The 24,333-nt window shown below is 44.5% G+C and overlaps 1 protein-coding gene across 11 annotated transcripts in view; it reads left to right on the top strand.

The window, feature by feature from the left end:
* LOC137532315 (renalase-like) overlaps positions 1-24,333 on the top strand; it is a 603,961-nt gene that overhangs the window by 291,347 nt on the left and 288,281 nt on the right. The window lies entirely within an intron of this gene.

The raw sequence follows: 24,333 nt of genomic DNA, 5'->3' as shown, positions 1-24,333 counted from the left end.
AAAACCAGTGAGCCTTAAACAAACAGACAACTCCCCCAAATAAAGCTTGATAAACACTCTGCTCAGCACCCTTTGTGCGGGTTTTACATGGCAAAGCCCCATTGTTTGATGGGATGTCAGCAAGTCTGGAGCCTTTTCTATGCAGGGGGACTCAGTCAGGCTAATTATACAAAGTCAGCTGAGGAGCCTTTAAAACAACAGAAAAGATAAAATAAGAATGATTGAAAGGGCAGCAGGAGAAGAGAACAAGACAAATGTGATTTCATTACTGTGTCCTAATCATTTCTTCATTAGGACATGGCCTGTCACCAGCCAGAGGCCCTGAGGATGGGGAAGATTTGTGGGGGTCTAACCTCTGCTCTGACTGCTTGTCACTATCATGCATTATCTGGTACTACTGGGTTAACATTGCAGACAATTTACAATTTCCTTCTTTTAATTTTTTTATTTTTTTTTAAAGTGTGGACTGTAATGTACAATACATATCAGAATATTTGTTAAAGTTGTTAGTTGAATCCTGTGTTAAACATGGTAAAATGTGAATAAATTATTAATATGTTGGAGCTATATAAGTACTAAATAATAATAATAATAATTTACTTTCGGACAACTCTGGATTTGGACATACAGTGCTGCCCATAATGATTCATACCCCTGGCAAATTTTGACTTAAAGTTACTTTTATTCGACCAGCAAGTTATTTATTTTTTTTACAGGAAAGTATAATAAGACGATGTACAAGAGGCATTATTGTGGAAAATAAAAACATTTCTCAGCTTTTATTTAGATGTAAGCAAAAAGTGCCCAGTCCAAAATTATTCATACCCTTCTCAAACTGTCAGTCTGTGGGAAAATCCAAAGTTCTATACCATTCCAAATAGTCCAAGCTGTTCTAAAGCATCCTAATTACCCTGATTAATTGGGAACAGTTTTTTTTAATCAACTCATTAGGTGAAAAACAGCAGCTTTCTAGCCGATCCCAGTCAAGTTTTCTCTACTGCGCAAGTGCAAGTCGCCTGCGCTGGAGCCGAGGCTGCGCCACAACCTGACAATTTGTCAGCTGTGGCTTCGGAGGGGTCTAGAGAAAGACCACCGTGGCATGGAGGAGTAGCCTCTATCGGATCCAGAGGCTTCCTCCTCCCGTGGTAAGTACCCCCAGGGGCCCTTTTTTTCAGTACAGCTTCTCTTTAAATACATAGAAATAAAAAGTATGTTTCTTCCAGAGTAATCTGCACTATAAATTACTTTTCTCCTATGTTGCTGTCACTTACAGTAGGTAGTAGAAATCTGACAGAAGTGACAGGTTTTTGGCTAGTCCATCTCCTCAGTATTTCATTTATACTTATCAAACACACTCCCTGGTGAGGCTCTATACAAAGATGCAGGTTCCCCCCACCAGTTTGCACACTATTCTGGCAGTTGGACCAAGCAACTGCCATTAACGAAGTGTTTTTGAAAATATAAAAAAAACCCATGAACAGATGGACTAGCCCAAAATCTGTCGATTCTGTCAGATTTCTAAAATACATTATACTCTGGACAAAATGTACTTTTTATTTATGTGTTTTCATGTATTTCTAATTTTACAATTTTTTGTGATGGTGGTCCTTTAAATGTTACAGTACTGAATAAACTGTTATAAGTACTTTAAAACACTTTAAATGCACTTTGAAAATTACTAAAGACCATAGATTATTCTATATGTCCAAATCTAGAGTTGGCCGAAAGTAAATGCCTAGTGGCTGCCATAAACCGCACACCGATCATCAATTAATTTCAGCTCTTGGGAATCCGTTTAGTGACACCGCCAGTGTAAAATGTGGGCGCCACTCGCCCGCCCCCCACCCCCCCTCTGTGCCCCGTGCATGAATTCTTTATCTGTCGTTGTCCGCTGCTGTCTCTGTCCTCTTCCTCACACACGCACCCTACGCGGCTGCCGATGTAACATGGGCACGTGTGTCACATTTTTTTCTAGGGGCAGCACTGGGGTTTCTATTGCGTTTGTCGCTCGTCCCGATGTACGCACCAGAACAAGCACATTGGCCTTAGATTTGGTAGCATGTCTGATCAATACATGTGACTAATTTCAGCCCCAAATTGGTTGCATCGTTGATCGTGCATGCTCTTGACAGCACCGATTTTCATCCGATTCGATTATATTCATCGAATCAGATGGCCGATCGGCAGCCAAGCTGCCTGATGTATGGCCAGTTTAAAGGTCACTAGCAGGTTAAGAGGCAACCTATAGTAAAGGAGGTTACTTTATCTCCTTAAAAAGGTAATACAGGTATTTTAACCCTCCTGGCGGTTAATTTTTTCTGCCAAACAGGCAGAAATTTATTTTTAATTTTTTTGTTTTGTTTTGTTTCATGTAAAGCTACCAGAGTGGTAGCTACATGAAACACCACCAGAGGGCGCATGTGTCCCTCTAGTGCGATCGTCACCGGCATCAATAGCAAGTATATGACGCGTTCCCCTGTTTGGCTTCTCCTGTCGCCATGGCGACGATCGTAATGACGTCAGCTGACGTCAGACGCCTCCGATCCAGCCCATAGCACTGCCTGGAACTCTTCCGCCGCTGCGTGCGGGCGATCGCCGTATAGCGGCGGCGAACAAGCTGTGCGCGCGGCTAGCAAAGTGCTAGCTGCGCGTACAGCACTTTGAATGGTGCAAATTGCCCCACCAGGGGCTAAGATATCCTCCTGCGTGGCATAGCCCGAGCTCAGCTCGGGCTTATCGCCAGGAAGGTTAAACAACCTATTTTTGCTACCTTAGGGCAAATATGATGTTTATATAAACTATTTTGCCGAAGTACATGCGCGTCGCGGGTGCACATTTATGCACATTTATAACCTTCAGTCCATGGCTTGAAGTGGTTAAAGAGAAACCGTGACCAAGAATTGAACTTCAACCCAAACAGTAGCTGATACCCCCTTTTGCATGAGAAATCTATTCCTTTTCACAAACAGACCATCAGGGGGCTCTGTATGGCTGATATTGTGGTGAAACCACTCCCACAAGAAACTCTGAGGACCGTGGTACTCCTGGCAGTTTCCTGTCTGTGATCCTTGCTGCATTGTGGAAAATAGCTGTTTACAGCTGTTTCCAACTGCCAAAAAACATGCAGCAGCTACATCACCTGCCAGCAGTAAAAATGTCACTATGTAATAAATGTCAGAATGTAAATCAGGGATTTAAAAGATTTTACAATGGGCAAACACTGACTAAATCATTTATACATAATTATTGTAAAAATGAAGCACTTTTTTTATTACTTTATTTTCACTGGAGTTCCTCTTTAAAGAAAACCTGAACTGAAAATTAAAAATCAAAATAAGCATACACAAGTCATACTTGCGTTCCATGTAGTTCTCTCCTCAGTGTCTTTTTCCTGTCCCGCGTCCTGTTTGTTCACTGTGATCAAGGGAATTTTGCGTCCTCCATTTTGAAAATGCCCATTACACATAACAGCTTTCTGGTCAGCACACAGTTAAACTGTAACATCGCCAACTTGAGCCATAGGGAAACATGGACATTACCTAGTACATCAGTTTTCCTCTCAGCTATAACTGACAGCAACTGATATTTTACTGACAGCAACTGATATATTTCAGATCTGACAAAATATTGTCAGAACTGGAAGGGATTATTGTCAGAAGAAAATGGTGAGCTTCTGAGAGGAACTGATGGCAAGGTAACTATGTAATGTCCATTTGAAGTTACCTCATGTGTTTATTTTAAATATTTTTACTCAGTACAGGTTCTCTTTAAGCAGATAACATAACCTTCTTCACTGTAGGACACCTCTCAATCCATAAGTATTCATCTTATGATAGCCATACATCTAGTTATTTTGCTGTACGATCGATTATTCCATTATTTTATAGAATCGAAAGAGAATTGAGTGTGTTCCAAAATTCCCAATCGATGAAAAGTGGCTGATTTCATGTCGAATCGACCAGCTTAGTCTATGGAGCAGGATGCCAGATATCGATCAATCTTACAGGAATCGGGTACTGCTCACGTTATTCAATCGACTCTGAATCAATTTTTGCATTTAGAGCACGGCGACACAACATCAGTCAAATCAAATGTGAAGGTGAATCGCATAGGATATTGTCGATTGAATCAGATTCACTAGATGTGTGGCTACCTTTAGAAGTATCCCCCAAGGGGGGTACCAGTTAGGAGGTTTCATCTTTACATCCACATGCAAACCTTCCTTGAGGGCCCATATGGAGACAAAGATAACCCCTAGAAAAAGGGGATGACTGGCCCAAATACTGCCTATAAGTCCGGGGAGATACCCAAGGAAATACCACTGAAGCATTCATGGTAGTTGTCTAGTGGACAACTCGATTGTGTGAGGTACTATCCAATTATCCCTATATAATTGTCTGGGGTAATATACCAAGTCATCAAGTCTGGGTTGGTAACAAAGGTAACCTGTCATTGCAGCATGCACATGTGTCCATACCTCTGTCTATGGGCCATAATGCCTGATACACACCATGAAATTTGCCATCAGATCGATGGGTCGAATCGATAATTTTTGACAGGTCCGATCAGGCTTCCAATTGTTTTACTGATCAATTTTGTACAGAAGCGATCAGAAAAACGATCGGGGAGCTGTCAGAGATTATCAACTTGACCCATCAATCTGACGGGAAATTGAATGGTGTGAAATATGGCCAGCTGTGCAACACGTATATGTAAATGCACTGATGCTGAGACAGGGACGGTGATATGACACTCATATTGGGTTTTTTTTCTTGTCTTCCTTCATGGTAAACATGTTCTCTTTTTCCCTTTTACCTATTTAGGGCCTGAGCCCACTAACGCAGTTGTGCGCAGTTGTGTCCGCTTTTCAGCATCTGTAACATTGATGTGTTGCTGAAAAGCAGACACAACTACGCACAACTGCGTTAGTGGGCTCAGGCCCTAACTGGTGTTTATGGATATCTGGTCACCCTCCAACAAGATAGCAGCATAAACCTTTCCTCCACACTAATTCACTTGTTTCCTTTTAAGGGCATGTGAAAGTAGGGATCATGAGTTCCCACCACACATTGCAGCATTGGTAAATCGCCACCAAACCCCCTAAAATGTGTTCAGGCACACACACTATTTGCAGAAATAATGGATGTTACTTAAGGTGCGTACACGCACTACATCCGGCAATGACTGGTCCGTCAGAGCCTCCCGGCGGGCGGACGTTCAGCCGACAGTAGCACGTGTGTACGCGCTGTGGGCAGACTGATAAGGCTGTTTCTGAACGATCTGCTCAGCAGACCATTCAGAAACAGCCTTATCAGTCTGCCGACAGCGCGTACACACGTGCTACTGTCGGCTGAACGTCCGCCCAGAGGGAGGGTCTGACGGGTCCCGTCATTGCCGGATGTAGTGCGTGTGTACGCACTTTTAGAAGAAAAGTTACTTAATTGAGGCGGTATGAGGAGACAACAGATTCCGTCTGTGTATATGTTACTCCTATATAGTACCCTGTCTGCATCCTCTGCCCTTTTCTTGCTGATGTTGCATTTTCTATAGCAATACACTATAACAATTTATCACAAAATGGTTAGAGCCTATCTAGATGTTTTTGTGTTGCTTCAATGTCCTTATTTGACCCTCAGATTTCTTCCACACGCAAACAGCAACATATACACTATCTGCAAAGAGTTTGTATGTTCTCTCCGTGTCTGCGTGGGTTTCCTCCGGGCACTCCGGTTTCCTCCCACATTCCAAAAACATACGGATAACTTAATTGGCTCCCCCTAAAATTGGCCCTAGACTACAGTACTTACACTACATAATATAGACATATGGCAATGGTAGGGATTAGATTGTGAGTTCCTTCGAGGGACAGTTAGTGACAAGATATATATATATACACTGTACAGCGCTGCGTAATATGTCGGCGCTATATAAATACTAAATAATAATAATAATAATAAAATACAGAGTTCCTGGATTTCAAATAAGCTTTGGGAGCAGCATGAGAGCTTCTGGGCTCTCATGCTGCTCCCAATTCTGTAAGCAGTAAGTTATAAAACTATCTTGGTGTACTGTTACACAGAGGTTGAAGTGTATCGATAATGTTTGGCTAATTTCCAGAGTTAGGGAATAGTAATGCTAAGGAGAACTCCATAGAGAAGCATGTGGTCAGTTTGATCAACTGATAGATTTGTAAGGTTCTTATTTGCTGTGATTACTTGACTTCCTGGCATGACCAGCAAATCAGAGATTTATGCTGGGCATACATGGCTCGTTTATGCGCCGGTATCGACCCAGCGCGTCACCGCTCATCCGCACGGATCGATTCCCGCTCGTCCCCGCGGGCACTTCTTATCAGCGCTTCATTTTTTTCTATTGTCCACCCGCGGGGATCGAACGCGGTATCGATCCACTGCGGTGATCGGACAGGTTGGATCTTATCAATCGAGCCATCAGCGGCTCGATTGATAAGAACTATCTAATCATGTATGCCCAGCATTACAAATCCATCAACTGATCACATGCTTCTCCATTAGTTCTCCTAAGCATTGCCAACAGGGATATGTGACGGTGCAGGCTAGTGTTCTACCTTATTGTCTGGTTGAACTCGATGGACGTATGTATTTTTTCAACCCAAATAACTTTGAGTGGCAATTTCTGAGTTTTTAACTGCGTATCTAATCCATAATAATACAGTTATAACGTGTTTTAATCTAAAAGTAATTGTAAATGATATCCTTTTTTTATTATGTTTTTATTTTATTTAATGCTTTGCATTTTATTTTTCAAAAATATTTTCTAAAATGTATCCGTGATGGTTTAAACTGTCCCCTCTAATGATAATGTCCCCCCGGTGCCCTGGTGCAATGTATACATTACCTTTTCGACGCTTCTTCTAATCTCCGCAGGCTCCGGGCGCTCTCATTATACACACACGCCACACGGTTGCCTAGTAACGTGGCCACGTGTCTGACGTCATACATGCGCCCCTTACTAGGAAACCACGTGGGGCGTGTGTATGCACAGTGGAATGTGCCTGGGACAAGTGGAGGCAGCAGGAAGGTAATGTATTACATGCACGGGGCACTGGGGGGGCATTTATCATTAGTGGTGACAGCGCCGGGGGTTTCGTCGCATTCGCCAATCATTGCAAAATTGCACGCCGTTCCCGCTGCGCACCCGATCAAGCAAGTCAGCCAAACATCTTACAGCATGTGTAATCGACTATGCAACCAATCTTGGGGCCGATTATAATAATCGAATCGGATGGTCAATCGGCCACCAAGTCGCCTGATGTACGGCCACCTATATTGTGAATTTGAAACTTGTGAACAGAATAATTTGATGGAAAATGACACCAGTGAAAGGTCAGAATGATATTCAGATCTAAAATTGATCAGATATAAAGTAGATCACATGCAATTTTCTTCTAATTTAGATTTTTTTTCTCCAATTGGTTATTGATCGAAAATGAATTAAACGGAAAAATTCTGGCAGAATCAGACATACACACGTAATGTTGGCTGGTCGCTAATGGCGAGTTTAACCACTTGGGGTCGGGGGTCGCGAGCCTCTCTACATATACTTGACTATTGGCTGAGGCAGTCGTTATGGGCCGACTTTAGTCAAGCGTGTGTATGAGGCTTGAGGGCTTTCTCCGATAAAACAGATAATGGCCAGATCTGAAAGGTAAGATAATATGTGCTGATAGTTCCAATATTATTATATACTAGACCTTAGGCCAGTTACAATAATTATGGGCGCTAGGCCTTGGCCGCTACTCCCCTCACAATCCCCTTCCCCCCATCCCCTCCTCCAATGCCGCCGCAACATCGCCTGCAGGTCAGCATGCACGTGCATGGCCGCTACGCAGACACGCCCGCACAACACAATGGCCGCAACGCACATGCACATGCCCTCCCCTGGACCTGTCCTCCTGTGCTTTCTAAAGTCCGACTACGTGCCGTGCATGCACGCTGGCCTACGCACAGGGACACAGGAGGAGCAGGGGTACAGGCAGATTATTACATAGGATTTATATAGTGCCGATATCTTTTGAAGCACTTTACAGAATAGTCATGTCACTGACTGTCTTCAGAGGCGCTCACAAGCCAATCTCTATTATAGTCCAAGCTTAGGCATATCTTTAAGATATATTTAACTGGACAATATTTTAAATTAATATATCCATAAAAAGGTATCCTTAAAAATTGTAGTTTTTGGAAAACACCTTTTGTACCAATTTATCTGCTCCTCAGAGAACTTTTAACATCCTGCGCATTCCCGGTTAGTCTGAACCACTCCCCCTATAGTCACATGATCATGCAGGGGGAGTGTGATTGCTCTCTCTGCTAAAGCCACGCCTCCTTGCTAACTGACGGCTTTTCACACGGCACGGCTTCACACTAACAGTAGGAGAACAGAGGCGCCAGCAGGATAAAAGTGGATAAAAACTTTAAAATTTGCTGGGAGGAAGTGGTGGACTTACCTCCATAAAGCAGACACGAAAGACTGTCTGAATAGTAGTCACATTTATTAATTAGTACCCCAAAACAGTGCAACGCGTTTCGCAGGCCCAGCCCGCTTCATCAGGCAATAAAAATGGGGACAAGACAGAATTTCAGCAATAGCAGGTGTAGCGCCTCACTGAGGCGCTACACCTGCTATTGCTGAAATTGAGGCGCTACACCTGCTATTGCTGAAATTCTGTCTTGTCCCCATTTTTATTGCCTGATGAAGCGGGCTGGGCCTGCGAAACGCGTTGCACTGTTTTGGGGTACTAATTAATAAATGTGACTACTATTCAGACAGTCTTTCGTGTCTGCTTTATGGAGGTAAGTCCACCACTTCCCAGCAAATTTTAAAGTTTTTATCCACTTTTATCCTGCTGGCGCCTCTGTTCTCCTACTGCTATACCGTGTCCACCCCTGGTGGAGGGGTGATCTACCCCCTTTCGCATCTACAGAGAGCGACTTCTTATCCCTGAGTGAGGACAGGTCTAATCTCCTCACCTGCCTATACAGTGGTTGCCTGTGTGGTAACCCATGTTTGTGAGTATAATTTTCTCACGATAACCTTTACTTCATTTATGCTTAACATACTACACTATATTGGGCTCTCGGTTTCTCTACTCTTTGGCTTCACACTAACAGCTAGTATTTTTATTTTACAAAAACTGCCATTTTTTTACAAACCTTTTTTTCCCCCATAGGAATCATTTAAAATAATTAAAACATATATAAAAACAGTGCCTAAACTGAAGCTTTAATCGTCATCAATTAACACACTATAAACCACAGGCCCCATTTTCTTTCTCCATTCCGTGTGCTGGCAGTCCTCTCACTGCTGGAGAAGCCGATGCTCCAGCTTCAGAGAGCAATTCCACATCTTGGCAGAACTCCCCCCATCATTTAGGCTCTTTACTCTTCTGGGTATTTCATTAGGCTGCTCACTTTGTTAGCGCTGCAGCTGGATAAAGCTGTTTTCCTTTTTTTTTTCCTCTCTTATTTTTTCCAAGTGCAGCCTTCTTTTCTTCCCTGCGGATAAAGGGCCGCGGTCTCCTTTTCCAGCCTATTCTGGGCAGACAATAGGGAGAGTAGGATCAGGGCCGCTGTTACAAGTGTGAAGCCTCTATACATCAGCCTGAACAATGGCACTTAGAAGCGTCTGGCTCTTGGAGAAGGCACTGATTTGGGGAGGGGGAGAGAAGACGCTCATTGTCCTAATGAAACCCTCCCCAGAGCAGACACCAGCTCCTTTATTTCCTTTCCTAAAGGGAAACTGAATAACCAGGCTTCCCCTCCATTAAACAAACATGCCACTAGCAGAGAGGAACTGGGGGCAACAGATGTTGCTGGGGCAGAATCCTGGAGATGAAGTTATGATCTGGAGAGGCGGAGAAGTAATCACAGACGGGTTCAGGATGAAGAATTATTCACACGTCCTCTGCCAAGCCAGCTCAACGACAAAAACAACAAATCCTGCGCTGCTCAAAGATATGTGTTTTTTAAACATTACATACATATCATTTCCTTTACACCATTTTTTAATCGCCTTCATTGTAGTCGTCGTTGGCTTGTTCCTTTGAATGGAATTCCATACTTGCGTGCGTCTTTGCTCATCGTTCAGGAATTCATATTTTGAGTTAAATTTGCAGCTACAGTATAACCTTGTTATATTAAACTCGGGTATAGTAAACTACCTCTCCAGGTCCCGGCCAGTCTCCATTATAAGTCTATGGTAGCAACGCCTGATATAGTAAATATGGATATAGTAAAACTTCTGTTATAGTAAACATGTTTTTTTGGCCCCTACGTGCCGCTGACTCTGAGGATAATAAAAAGTGGGCAGTGCATGCGTCATATGTCTGTGGGTGGAGAATGTGTCATATGCCAGGGGGCGGTGCATGTGTCATATATCAGTGGGTGGAGAATGTGTCATATGTCAGTGGGTGGAGAATGTGTCATATGTCAGTGGGCGGGGCATGTGTCATATGTCAGTGGGCGGTGCATGTGTCATATGTCAGCATGAAACACATGCTCTGCTGCTCTCTTCAGGCTGGCCCCACCCGCGGAGGAATCGGAGCCACTCATAGAAAGTGAGTGGCTGTCTCTAGTGATGGCTGCAATTTTTAAAGAGCCCTGGATACTGTACCAGCAATTTGTCCAGCCTAGCTATGCAGCCCTAAGGTGCACTTAACCTTGTAGTCCACCAAATGTGCAAATGCTTGTACTGTACCTTAGAGTGACCAGATTTTTGTGGGTCCAACCTGGGACGGGCGCCACGGCGAAAAGTGGGGAGGACTGAGGAGCGCACAGCAACGAAGACTGGGGGGGGGGGGGGGGGCTGCTGCGGCGCGGCAAAGAATGGGCGTGGCCATGACATTGTATGGGCGGAGCTAACGTAATGATGTAACAGCGAGGCATAAGACAAACGAGACTTTGCATCATGGGTGTGCAGAAACTGTGTGATGCTAATAGTATACCGTAACCACAAAGCAGCAAACATAGCCATCTATGACCATTAAATAATAAATGCAGTAACAGTTACCCCGGACACCAGAAAATAAACGCAATGGGCAACATGTCAGTACAAAATAAACGCAATGCGGGCAACATGTCAGTATAAAATAAATGCAATGTGGGCAACATGTCAGTACAAAATAAACGAAATGCGGGCAAACATGTCAGTACAAAATAAACGCAATGCGGGCAACATGTCAGTACAAAATAAATGAAATGCGGGCAACATGTCAGTACAAAATAAACGCAATGCGGGCAAACATTTCCCTAGAAAATAAACGCAATGCGGGCAAACATTTCACCAGAAAAGAAACACAATGCGGGCAAACATTTCACCAGAAAAGAAACGCAATGCGGGCAAACATTTCACCAGAAAAGAAACGCAATGCGGGCAAACATGTCAGTACAAAAAAAACGCAATGCGGGCAAACATTTCCCTAGAAAATAAACGCAATGCGGGCAAACATTTCACCAGAAACGAAACGCAATGCGGGCAAACCTTTCACCAGAAAAGAAACGCAATGCGGGCAAACATTTCACCAGAAAAGAAATGCAATGCGGGCAAACATTTCACCTGGAAAAGAAACGCAATGCGGGCAAACCATTCACCAGAAAAGAAACGCAATGCGGGCAAACATTTCACCTGGAAAAAAAAAACACAATGCGGGCAAACATTTCACCTGGAAAAGAGAGCATTTACTCACCTGGCAGAAGTGTCCGGCCTCTGGCGCGCTGGTCCCGGGACCATCTTGCTGCTGATCTTCTCTCCCGTGCTGACAGGGCTACGGCAAGATGGCGCCCGAAGCCCTGTACTGGAGACACAAATAGTCTCCGGTACAGGGCTCTGGCAGCCATCTTGCCGTAGCCCTGCTCGCCTGCCGGTGTCGGAACACCGGAAGACAGTTAGCCTGGAGCGGGGCTGCTGGCAAGGAACTGTCACGGTGTCTATAGACGCCGCTGCCAGAGTATAGAGTGGCCAGAGTCCCGAGGCCGGGACGTCCCGCTGCTGAAAGCGGGACGTTTCCCGGGACCTCATGCTGCCTGGGACAGCGGACCCCGAATCCGGGACGCGTCCCGGGCAATCCAGGACGTCTGGTTACTCTATGTACCTCCAATGGGAGGACAGAGTTGCTCCTTTGCAGCAAAGAATGTACCAGAGCATGCTGGGCCATTTCTAGGGCAGTTTCTCATATGGAAAACAACTTTTCCCAGTCCCTTGGAGTTACTATAACGAGATTATACTGCATACCTCTTTAACAAATTAAGGAAAATTAGGACATTTTCATTTTAACACATTTTTCTCCCTCTGCTTGTCACCTAATGTTTTTGGTAAAGTAAGTTGGGGGCAGGAGCTCAGAACAGATGGGAGTCAGGACCATGCATATACCCCATAGGGCACTAAACGCCTGCCTAGGTTGCTTTGTGGATAAACTGGCTATGACTTTATTCCCTTTTGGGCTAATTGGCCCTAAATTGTAAGAAAATGATATGCGAATAAATGATTCACAGCAAACAAGCAACATCTGCAAACAATCTTATGTACCATTATTCAGCCCCTCTCTGCCGATCTCTCCATTGGTTACCTATTACCCAAAGGATCCAGTTTAAACTCCTCATCCTATCATACAAAGCTCTACATAAGTTGTCACCTCCATATATTTCCTCATTGATCTCCAGATACCATCCTGCCCAGAACCTTTGCTCCTCCCAGGAGACCCTCTTGTCCTCTAGCTTAGTCACCTCCTTTCTCTCCCACATCTAGGACTTCTCACAAGCATCAACTCTCCTTTGGAACTCTCTCCCACAGCCTGTCCATCATGCTCCGAGCCTGGAGCATGAACCTTCAAATGTACTCTTAGAGCACACCTGTTCTGACAATTTGCTGTAGGGTGCAGTTGGGACGCACTGCTTTATCCGCTAACCCCTGCATCTTCTTCCCTAGTGCTATATAAATACAAAATAATAATAATACCTACTGCAATGATCTAGTTGTTTGCAGCATTTTACAGCATTTTACAAACTGCAGAAGAACATACAGGGGACAATTAGTCGAAGTAGAGATCATTACGTGATGCAAGTTCACCACTGTCGAACCCATGTCATGGCAAATTCCTTCCTCTTATCTGACCAATTTCAGAACATTTAGTGAGCATGGCTTACTCTATCTAACCGCCAAACTAACCGACAGGTTAGCTTAACTCAAAGGATACCTTAGTCCATGAAAAAAATTAAAAGACGAGGTGAGCAGATATGCCCCTTGCTACCCCCCCCTCCACCCCCCCCCCCCCCCCCCCCCCCGTTCTCTCCCGTTGCCCTCTGTGCACCGACCCTCCAAAGCTACTTCTTGGTCAGGATGGTCGGTGAAGACTGCGCAGGCGCTGCCCTGCAACCCACATTCTACATCGTGGGACCATGCACACTACCCCAAAACTACACCTATAAAGGGCAACAGAGGAGAACGGGGGGAGCGGTGGGAATAAGGAGAGCCCACCACACATGCCTGCTTCCCCTTTAAAGAGTACCATGTTTAAAATTTAAATAAGCATTAATGCAAAGCTCTGTCAGCGGCAATAACTCACCTGCTCGCCCGTAAATCAGAGGTATGAAACTCCACCCACTCCATGGCAAAACTGCTGTTGTGTTGTGTTTGTTTTCTAAAGTGTTTCAAACTCTGTGGTCACCCCTACTTGTGTCACCTCAGCCCTTCCGCAGCTCGACAGGTGTGGCCTAATAGGCAGTTGCCAAGCAGTGGGCGGGCAGCACCAACGCAGGTGGGGGTGGCCTTAAAGCTTCGTAACTGTTTCGATAAAAATGACTGGTAGTCTTGCTGATGAAAGGGGGGCGGAGTTCCTTAAACCCGACGATCATTGCAGCTCTGCCACAGAGCTTTACATTAAGGGCTCTTTAGTAATGTACAAGCTTCTTCATCTTTAAAACGGGATTGTCACCGTAAAAATCTAATTTCAACAGCAACTGGTCCGAGTGTATTACGTGATAAAGATGCTAATCCAGCATTCAAAACGTTCAAAACTTTTTGTGCTGGTATGGTTTGGAGTTATTACATAACTTAGGAGCACTGGCCCTTTAATTGCCATTGCCATACAGTTTCATGCTGGGGGGGTCTTTTATCTATAATATATTTATCCTCTTCCCTTTATTTCCCTCTCCTTCTAATGACATAAGACAGTGCACTTCCTAGTATAGACCTCAGTGGGAGTGTCTGAAGACTCTGGGAGGAGGGTGGGTAACGAATACACAATTAGCAAGAGGAGAAAAAAAAGAAATGTCAGGATTAGCTTCATTGAAAGGTAATCAAGATGGAAATTGTCTAGAATAGGATTTTCTGTTTTTCCTTTACAAAATTCACAGGAATCATAACATGGATAGCACAATACATCTGTTATGTAAGTAGAACTAGTATTTATATACTTATATATGTGTTTTTTATTTCTAGGTTAGCATGGGTGTCACTTGTTCTTTAAAGAGGATGTCTGAACTCCTAGAAAATCCCCCATAAGCATGACTGACTCTCCTCTGAGTAGATTCACTTTTAGAAATATATATATATATATATATATATATATATCTGCCAGATACTTTTAAATAGTTTGTGATATACCAGTGACATCACCATTCAGGCCCCATTGCACACTAGGAGCAGTGATGCTACTAGGAGAAGTTGATGCTGCCTTTGTGACTTGTGACTCCACTTCCTGTAACGTGTAACAATGACTGGACCCTGCTATATGACAGTAACTACAGTAGAAGTAAATTCACACGAATACTTACGATTGACATGCCAAGCAGGAAGTGCAGTCATATCTATTTCTTCTGCAAGTTCTGCAGGAAAATACAGGATGTGCCAAGTGAGCAAAATATCAGTGTGATATCACACTTTGGTGAGAATTTTTTCCCAAATGTAAATGTGCCTTCTTAAAACAGAAGGTATTTGCAATTATTTAGTTTTATGTGAGCAAGAATGAACTCCCAAGATGCATCTCTTCTACTCAGTAAGTGAACATGTATATCATTCCTTTACGTCCCTGAGAATGCACATCCAGAGCCAAATGCACATCCAGAGCCTCTGTTTTTCAGTGCCCGTGATGTATTATGTTACATGTTCCCTGCGTCTTGCTCACTTAAAGCTGAATTATTGCAAATCCCTCATTTGTAACATCCCTAGAGCCTTAGTTAGGTTCTTTAGCCAAGGCAGAAATGGCCCATTTTGTGCCCCACATCCACTGTCACCAACCACCATGGTGCAAGGACACTGAGTTAAACATTTGAAGACAATTGGTGTCACCTGCAAGCAGGGCTGTGGAGTCAGTACAAAAATCATCGGACTCCAACTCCTACTCATCAGTTTATGAACCCACCGACTCCAGGTACCCAAAAATTGCTCTGACTCCGACTCTAACTCCACAGCGCCTGCAGGCCAATGGAGTGGGTAAAAAATATCATCCAACTCCGCTTCCGACTCCTCAGCTTATGAAACCTCCAACTCCATAGCGCTTGCAGGGCTATGGAGTGGGTACAAAAATCCTCCGACTCTGACTCCTCAGTTTATGAAACCACCGACTCCAGGTACCCAAACATTGTTTCAACTCCAACTCCACAGCCCTGCCTGCAGGGATTGTCATGCACACGCTAGACTCTTGCGGAACAGCCCTCTCTGGCCGTGTGTCCGAGGCTTAAAGAGGAACTTAAACCCAGAATTAAACTTCATTCCATTCACTAGCCGATAGCCCCTTCCCATTCTTTACCTTTTCTCAAATAAATCATCAGGAACATCTTTGTGGCTGATATTGTGGTGAGACCTCTCCCACAATGTGATGTCAGGGCCATGGCCATGACTTTTTTTCTGTTCTAGTTTTTGCGAACCTAGTTTCATTTTGGGAGATAACAGCTGTGGCCAACTGCCAAGCAAGCATATACAGTGGCTTGCAAAAGTATTCGGCCCCGTTGAAGTTTTCCACATTTTGTCACATTACTGCCACAAACATGCATCAATTTTATTGGAATTCCACGTGAAAGACCAATACAAAGTGATGTACACATGAGAAGTGGATCGAAAATCATACATGATTCCAAACATTTTTTACAAATAAATAACTGCAAAGTGGGGTGTGCGTAATTATTCAGTCCCCTGAGTCAATACTTTGTAGAACCACCTTTTGCTGGCTGCAATTACAGCTGCCAGTCTTTTAGGGTATATCTCTACCAGCTTTGCACATCTAGAGACTGAAATCCTTGCCCATTCTTCCTTGCAAAACCGCTCCAGCTCAGTCAGATTAGATGGACAGCGTTTGTGAACAGCTGTTTTCAGATCTTGCCACAGATTCTCGATTGGATTTAGATCTGGACTTTGACTGGGCCATTCTAACACATATATATGTTTTGTTTTAAACCATTCCATTGTTGTCCTGGCTTTACGTTTAGGGTCGTTGTCCTGCTGGAAGGTGAACCTCTGCCCCAGTCTCAAGTCTTTTGCAGTCTCCAAGAGGTTTTCTTCCAAGTTTGCCCTGTATTTGTCTCCATCCATCTTCCCATCAACTCTGACCAGCTTCCCTGTCCCTGCTGAAGAGATGCAACCCCCGAGCATGATGCTGCCACCACCATATTTGACAGTGGGGATGGTGTGTTCAGAGTGATGTGCAATGTTAGTTTTTCACCACACATAGCGTTTTGCTTTTTGGCCAAAAAGTTCCATTTTGGTCTCATCTGACCAGAGCACCTTCTTCCACATGGTTGCTGTGTCCCCCACATGGCTAGTGGCAAACTGCAAACGGGACTTCTTAGGGCCCGTTTCCACTATCGCGTGGCGAAATCGCATGCGGATGCGAATTTCGAATGCGTGTGCATGCGAATTTTTGTGCGAATTCGCATGAAAATTTGCATGAATGACGATGTATGCGAATTTAACCATGGCAATGCCGGTGTGCTTTTATTCGCATGAAAATTCGCATACCAAAACAGCATGCGAATTCCCTATTAAATACATTAGCGGCGATTCGCATGCATTCCACTCGCAGGCGAATTCTGCGGCTCTTTTGTGCGTTTTTTCACCGCTGAAAACAACGCACCTCAACAACGCTACAGTGGAAACAGGCCCATCCACTTGCATTACATGTGCAAATCCGAATGCGTTGGACGCATGCGGATTCGCAATAGTGGAAACGAGCCCTAATGCTTTCTGTTAACAATGCCTTTCTTCTTGCCACTCTTCCATAAAGGCCAACTTTGTACAGTGCATGACTAATAGTTGTCCTATGGACAGAGTATCCCACCTGAGCTGTAGATCTCTGCAGCTCGTCCAGAGTCACCATGGACCTCTTGACTGCATTCAGTGCTCTCCTTGTTCGGCCTGTGAGTTTAGGTGGATGGCCTTGTCTTTGTAGGTTTACAGTTGTGCCATACGCCTTCCATTTTTTGAATGAACAGTGCTCCGTGGGATGTTCAAGGCTTTGGAAATCTTTTTGTAGCCTAAGCCTGCTTTAAATTTCTCAATAACTTGATCCCTGACCTGTCTTGTGTGTTCTTTGGACTTCACGGTGTTGTTGCTCCCAAGATTCTCTTAGACAACCTCTGAGGCCCTCACAGAGCAGCTGTATTGGTACTGACATTAACCACCCTGGCGTTCTATTAAGATCGCCAGGGCAGCTGCATGAGGGTTTTTTTTAAATTAAAAAAAAACTATTTCATGCAGCCAACTGAAAGTTGGCTGCATGAAAGCCCACTAGATGGCGCTCCGGAGGCGTTCTTCTGATCGCCTCCGGCGGCCAAAAGTAACACGGAAGGCCGCAATGAGCGGCCCTCCGTGTTTTGTTTACTACGTCGCCATGGCGACGAGCGGAGTGACGTCATGGACGTCAGCCGACGTCCTGACGTCTGCCGCCTCCGATCCAGCCCTTAGCGCTGGCCGGAACTATTTGTTCCGGCTGCGCAGGGCTCAGGCGGCTGGGGGGACCCTCTTTCGCCGCTGCTCGCGGCGGATCGCCGCAGAGCGGCGGCGATCGGGCAGCACACGCGGCTGGCAAAGTGCCGGCTGCGTGTGCTGCTCTTTATTTGATCAAAATCGGCCCAGCAGGGCCTGAGCGGCACCCTCTGGCGGTAATGGACGAGCTGAGCTCGTCCATACCGCTAAGGTGGTTAATTACACACAGGTGCACTCTATTTAGTCATTAGCACTTATCAGGCAATGTCTATAGGCAACTGACTGCACTCAGATCAAAGGGGGCTGAATAATTACGCACACACCACTTTGCAGTTATTTATTTGTAAAAAATGTTTGGAATCATGTATGATTTTCGTTCCACTTCTCACGTGTACACCACTTTGTATTGGTCTTTCATGTGGAATTCCAATAAAATTGATTCATGTTTGTGGCAGTAATATGACAAAATGTGGAAAACTTCAAGGGGGCCAAATACTTTTGCAACCCACTGTATATAAGCAAACTTAGCTTATTACTTTGTTAGTAGGTGTGTTTATAGATAAGGGCTGTTGGTTCTGTCTGTTTTTATTCATGTGTGCCAGCAGTAAAGATGACGTGCAGGGGGAAAAAATGACCTGCAGGCTCACAGTGGAGCAAATAACATGAACGAATTCCACGGCGAGTAGGAATAATTTCTTGATCGGTCTTCTACTTAATAACTTCTCACTTTGCAATGTTTTGATGTATTTTTCCACCATACTTCTATCTTGCAGGAGAAGGGCACTATGGCAAAGAACTGTAACATTTAAAATACATGCATACACTGTCTTTCTTTCTTGTCCATCTCATACATCATGACATTTTAAAGAACTTTTGGTTTTCCACGAACAAAATGTTCTAATTTCCTTTATTTGCACATAGTTACAGTAAGGCTCTGATTAACTGCTATGTGAAAGGTAGCTTTATTGCCCAAATCATTTCTATCATATGACAGGACCTAACAATTATTTCTGGGTCAAACTGATGGCACACATCTAAATGAACTAGAACCATAATATAAACCCTCTCTCTGTCAGATGCCCATAATCAAAGAATGGCATGAATATATTTCCATTAAAAATGAACAATTCAACATATTGTTTGTGATTAACAAATATTTGTACATGGTTAATTATTTATCTGTCACTGTTAGGGTCGGATAGGGGAGTTAAAGAGAGTCTGAAGCCGAATAAAAAAACTATTTTTCTTCCGCAGTTGGCTTCAGCATTAAGATCAAAGCTGATGTGCTGCATTCCCGCTGCAGAACGAGGTATTTATCCCCCCCCCCAAAAAAATCCCAGATTGCAGATCTTCCTTCCTGGTAGAGGCAGAGCTTTGCACAGTAGCTCTGCCTCTGCTCCAATCAATCTCCGCCGATATTTGCCTCTTCCCGCCCCTTTCAGTCTTCTTTCACTGATAAGGGGCAGGGAGAGGCAGAGATCGATGGATATTGACTGGGCTGGAGTCAAAGCTCTGCCTCCCCCGGGCAGCAAAATCTACAACCTGAAAAGTCATAGAATTTTTCCCCGGGATTTTGGGGGATAAATATCTTGTTCTGCTGCTGGGATGCTGCGAATCAGCTTTGATCTTCATGCTGAAGCTAACTGTGCAAGTAAAAGTTTTTATATGGCTTCAGACTCTCTTTAAAGCGGTATTGTCACCATAAAAATCAAATTTCAACAGCAACTGGTCTGAGTGTATTAAGTGATAAAGATGCTAATCCTGCATTTAAAACTTGCAAAACTTTTTCTGCTGTTATGATTTGGCGTTATCACGTTTTTAAAGAGAACCTGTAACGAAAAAAGTTCCCCTGGAGGGTACTCACCTCGGGAGGGGGAAGCCTCAGAGGCTTCCCCCTCCGCTGTAGCTGCAGGCAGTCAAGCGATGGGTCCCCCGAAGTGTCCCGGAATCCTCCCTCGACAAGCGCTGATTTATTTATCTCCCCGGCTCCAGCGGGGGCGTGTTGTGGCTATCCGCACTGAGATAGGGGAAAATAGCCGATCTACATTGGGTCCGCTCTACTGCGCAGGCGACTTGCGCCTGCGCAGTAGAGCAGCCCGACAGCAATCAGCTATTTCCGCCTATCTCCGAGGCGGAGAGCCGATACTGCGCCTGTGCTGGAGCCGGGGTGGTAAATATTTACATCCCCGCCGTTCCCAGAACTTTTTCGCCACCACAGTGGGACCGAGGAGGACGGGGGAAGCCCTCATTAGGATCCGGAGGCTTCCCCCACCCTAGGTGAGTACCCCCCAGGGGAGGATTTTGAAGTTACAGGTTTTCTTTAAGGAGCACTGACCCTTTAGTAGTCAGTGCCAAACAGTTGAATGCTGGGAGTTCTTTTTATCTATAATATATTCCTCCTCTTTCATTTATTTCCCTGCCTAGCTTCTTATCTGAAACACCTCTGTTCACTTGTGTTTACAAGCAAGGCTGAGGTGACTCAGCGATTGGAGGAGACAGTGCAGTTCCTAGTATACACCTCAGTGGGAGTGTCTGAAGACTCTGGGAGGAGGGCAGCTAATGAATACACAATGAGCAAGAGAAGGGAGGGGGAAAAACAAGAGTCAGGGAGGATATGATGTCCGCATTAGCTTGGCAAGATGGCCACTGCCTAGAATAGGATTTTCTGCTTCCCCATATAAAATTCACAGGACTCATTACGTGAATAGCACAATACATCTGTTATGTAAGTAGAAGTAGTATTTATCTACCTATATATGTGTTTTTTATTTCTAGGTTAGCATGGGTGTCGCTTGTTCTTTAAGCTGCCTATATGAACTCTCATAAAGAAGCACATGATGTGGGGGGATCTGTGTGGCTGATATTGTGGTGAACCCCCCCCCCCCCCCCCCCACCCACCCCAGCGTGACCATGGTTCTGACAGTTTTCTGTCTGTAAACCTTGTTGCATTGTGGGAAATAACCGCTTTTTCCAACTGCCAAGCAAGCAATATCTCCCTCTCTGCATAGAACTCGGGCTCTTTCACACCAAAGCCCATTTGCTGCGTTTTAACGCAAAGTCGAAACTCTGCGTTAACCAAGATAAAATGAAAGTACATAGACTTTCATTTTACCTTTCGCACCCAACGCTGCATTTCGATGCGTTACGGTACGACACACCCTGGAGCTTTTAATCGTCGAGAGCCGGAGTATTCCTGTCAGGTTAATTAAATACTACCGCCGCTGATTGCGTCACACCGCAGCATCCCGACAACATGCCGCAGGGCATATAACGCATGCAGGAGAACGACTCCTGCACGCATTCTAGATGGGAAAGAGTCCTTAGTAACGAACATTTCAGACAGATCATCTGGCAAAACTAAAGATGTTGCCACTAGTGATACATTTCAGAATGTAAATCAGAGAGAAGAGAGATTTTACGAACACTGACTAAATCATTTATAAATTAATATTGTAAAACAATAAGCAATTTGATTCATTATGTTATTTTCACTGTAGTTCCTCCTTATACTTCTGGTCTTCCCAGGAGTAACATATGACTGTGAAAGTTGGACTATAAATAAGGTCATGAGAAGAAAAAATAATGCTTTTGAGCTTTTGATGCTGACTGGACAGGAAGCTTGGGCAAAAATAAAAGGGAGGAGCTTCAACACAAAAGTGAGGCAGTGTGGTGCGGGCATCCTAGTGCAGCAGTGCGTGACAGGAGCCAGTCCGGTGGCCTACCTGTGGGGGAGAGCCTGTAAAAACTCGTGTGGGATTTATGAAGACATTTCTATAAGTGTACAACCACTTTTTAATTGTTATTCCGTTTTACATTATGGAGAGTATTATGCTGTATTACCTGCTATTTACCATATACATGCTGCCAACACGGTCTGACATACCACTGCTATGCTGACAACATCCATACACATACAATCCAAATCTGGACTTGACCCTTCTAGGTGAAATCCTTTTTTTTTAGCATTCAAAAAGCATACAAAAAAAGCACAATGTTTCGGGCCAATGCCCTTTATCAAGTGCTCAATCATCTGGACACACTGATATAGACATACAAATCTAAACACACCCATTCCATTAATTGGGGGGGGGGGGGCCACAACCTTCTTGCACAATATTAACCCTTTCAACAACCCAGCTATATTTCTCATTGAAGCACAACATGACAGACCGCATTTCACAAATAAACACATGCTTAGCTGAGCTTCAGCAGTGAATAAATGAAAACTGGCTTAAAGAGAACCCGAGGTGGGTTTGAAGAATATTATCTGCATACAGAGGCTGGATCTGCCTATACAGCCCAGCCTCTGTTGCTATCCCAAACCCCCCTAAGGTCCCCCTGCACTCTGCAATCCCTCATAAATCACAGCCACGCTGCTGACAAACAGCTTGTCAGAGCTGGCTGTGTTTATCTCTATAGTGTCAGTCTGCTGCTCTCCCCGCCTCCTGCAGAACTCCAGTCCCCGCCTGCATCCCTTCCCTCCCTGCTGATTGGAGGGAAGGGACAGGGACCGGAGCTATGCGGGAGGCGGGGGAGCAGCTGAGACTGACACTACAGATGTAAACACAGCCTCACAGCACGGCTGTGATTTATGAGGGATTGCAGAGTGCAGGGGGACGTTAGTGGGGTTTGGGATAGCAACAGAGGCTGGGCTGTATAGGCAGATCCAGCCTCTGTATGCAGATAACATTCTTTAAACACACCTCGGGTTCTCTTTAACGGTGAGTTCTCCATCATAAAGGGCATTTTGTCTTTACTACAAGTGGATGGAATCCACTGTCTGGAAATCTGTGTGTGTTCAATAAGGTATATTTCTCGACTTGCCACACACCCTCCCCCTTATTTCGCTTTCCCCCCATTTTTCACGACCCGGAGAAGTTTAGGCTGAAATTAGCTCTGCTCCTAATTAATTGCGGGCTGTAACGGGACGCGGCAGATAGGTTTGGAATGATGTGTTGCCCCTGGGCCACTGGAGCCATAATTACAGTGCATAAACACTGGCTTGCAAGAATGACATGACACTGGCAGGAGCACAAAGCAGCCATGGTGCCGTCACAAGAGGCTGTGGAAATTATTTTGACAATTGTTTAGCCTGCTTTACATTTTATTGCCATTCCGCACAAAGATAACAGTGTGTGTAAGTGAATGTAAGTCACTGTGCCATGACCAGACATCGTTACAGGGGAAATTAGAGCAATCAGCGATTGTGTGAAACATTTTTCTCTCTCCAAATTGAGCCGCGTTTTTTGGCAAAGATCAGGGAATCGTGTGACTCTGCTCACTCGAGCCGTGTTCCTCGGCGTCCGCATGTGAACCGCACCACCGACGGCGAGCATAATTTTATATTACTGCCAGTGATAACACTTGTCAAATGCGTGTCTCTACTTCTGGGCTATCCGATAGCAAAGTAGATAGCATGAGTAAGTTACCCATAAATCATGACTATTGGATATATGACTCCACTAATCATGCCTCTTGGTTGTCGGCGTAAATTGTACTCTGCTGCTGATAATCATCATATGTTTGCCTTAAGTCAGTATTTTATTCCAGAGAAAAAGGAAAAACTTTAGATATAAGCCGTGGCCTGTAATAAACCTGTAATTCAACCATCTTTGAAGAAAACTTGTGTTATCGTGGATTTAGATGTTCCGAGCAGAGATATTGCTTTGCTTTCATGTCCACTGTGGACAGGGCTGTTTTTAGACATAGGCAAACCAAACAAATGCCTGGGGTGACAACTGTAGATAGGGGCACCACAGACAGGTGTAACAATAGACCTGCAAGGGATGCAGCCGCAGGGGGCCCAGAAGCCACAGTGGGCCCCGTCTTGAGAGACTGACAACTAAGGGCAAGGAGAGAATAAACTTTATGCTCTCTGCACAATTGTTCTAATGACTGCATCTGATCAGCCACTGATAATGAATCATAGAAAGTTATATAGACAAAGATTTGTAGGCAGTCTCTATTCAGTGTGCGGGGGGAGGGGGCCCCATCCAAAGTTTTACAGGGGGGCCTAGTGATTTCTAGTTACACCCCTCACCACAGAGCTAGTTTTAGCACCCTGTACTTTATGGAATTCTTGTAGTTAAAGCGGACCCCAACCAAACATTTTTTTTTTTATTCAAAATATTTAGTTGCACCACTCTGACACATATAAATATAAATAAACACTCCTTCAAGCCTATGAGCATTTCAGTGCATGCTTTTCACCCTCCTCTTTGCATAACTAGGGTTATACAGGTGGCAGCCATTAGCAATTCCTCCTTTGCTGGACACCTCCTACTCCACCAGTTTGCCGGATTATTTGCTGGCAATATGAAAGGAAGGGAGGGGTTTCTCCAATAAATGTAAAATATTTTATATTTGTCGTGCAGCTGAAAA

The sequence above is a fragment of the Hyperolius riggenbachi genome, chromosome 9 (genome assembly GCF_040937935.1).
Source record: "Hyperolius riggenbachi isolate aHypRig1 chromosome 9, aHypRig1.pri, whole genome shotgun sequence".
NCBI lineage: Eukaryota > Metazoa > Chordata > Amphibia > Anura > Hyperoliidae > Hyperolius > Hyperolius riggenbachi.
Note: the sequence above shows the minus strand (reverse complement) of the source record. Positions and strands in the feature narration are given on the sequence as shown.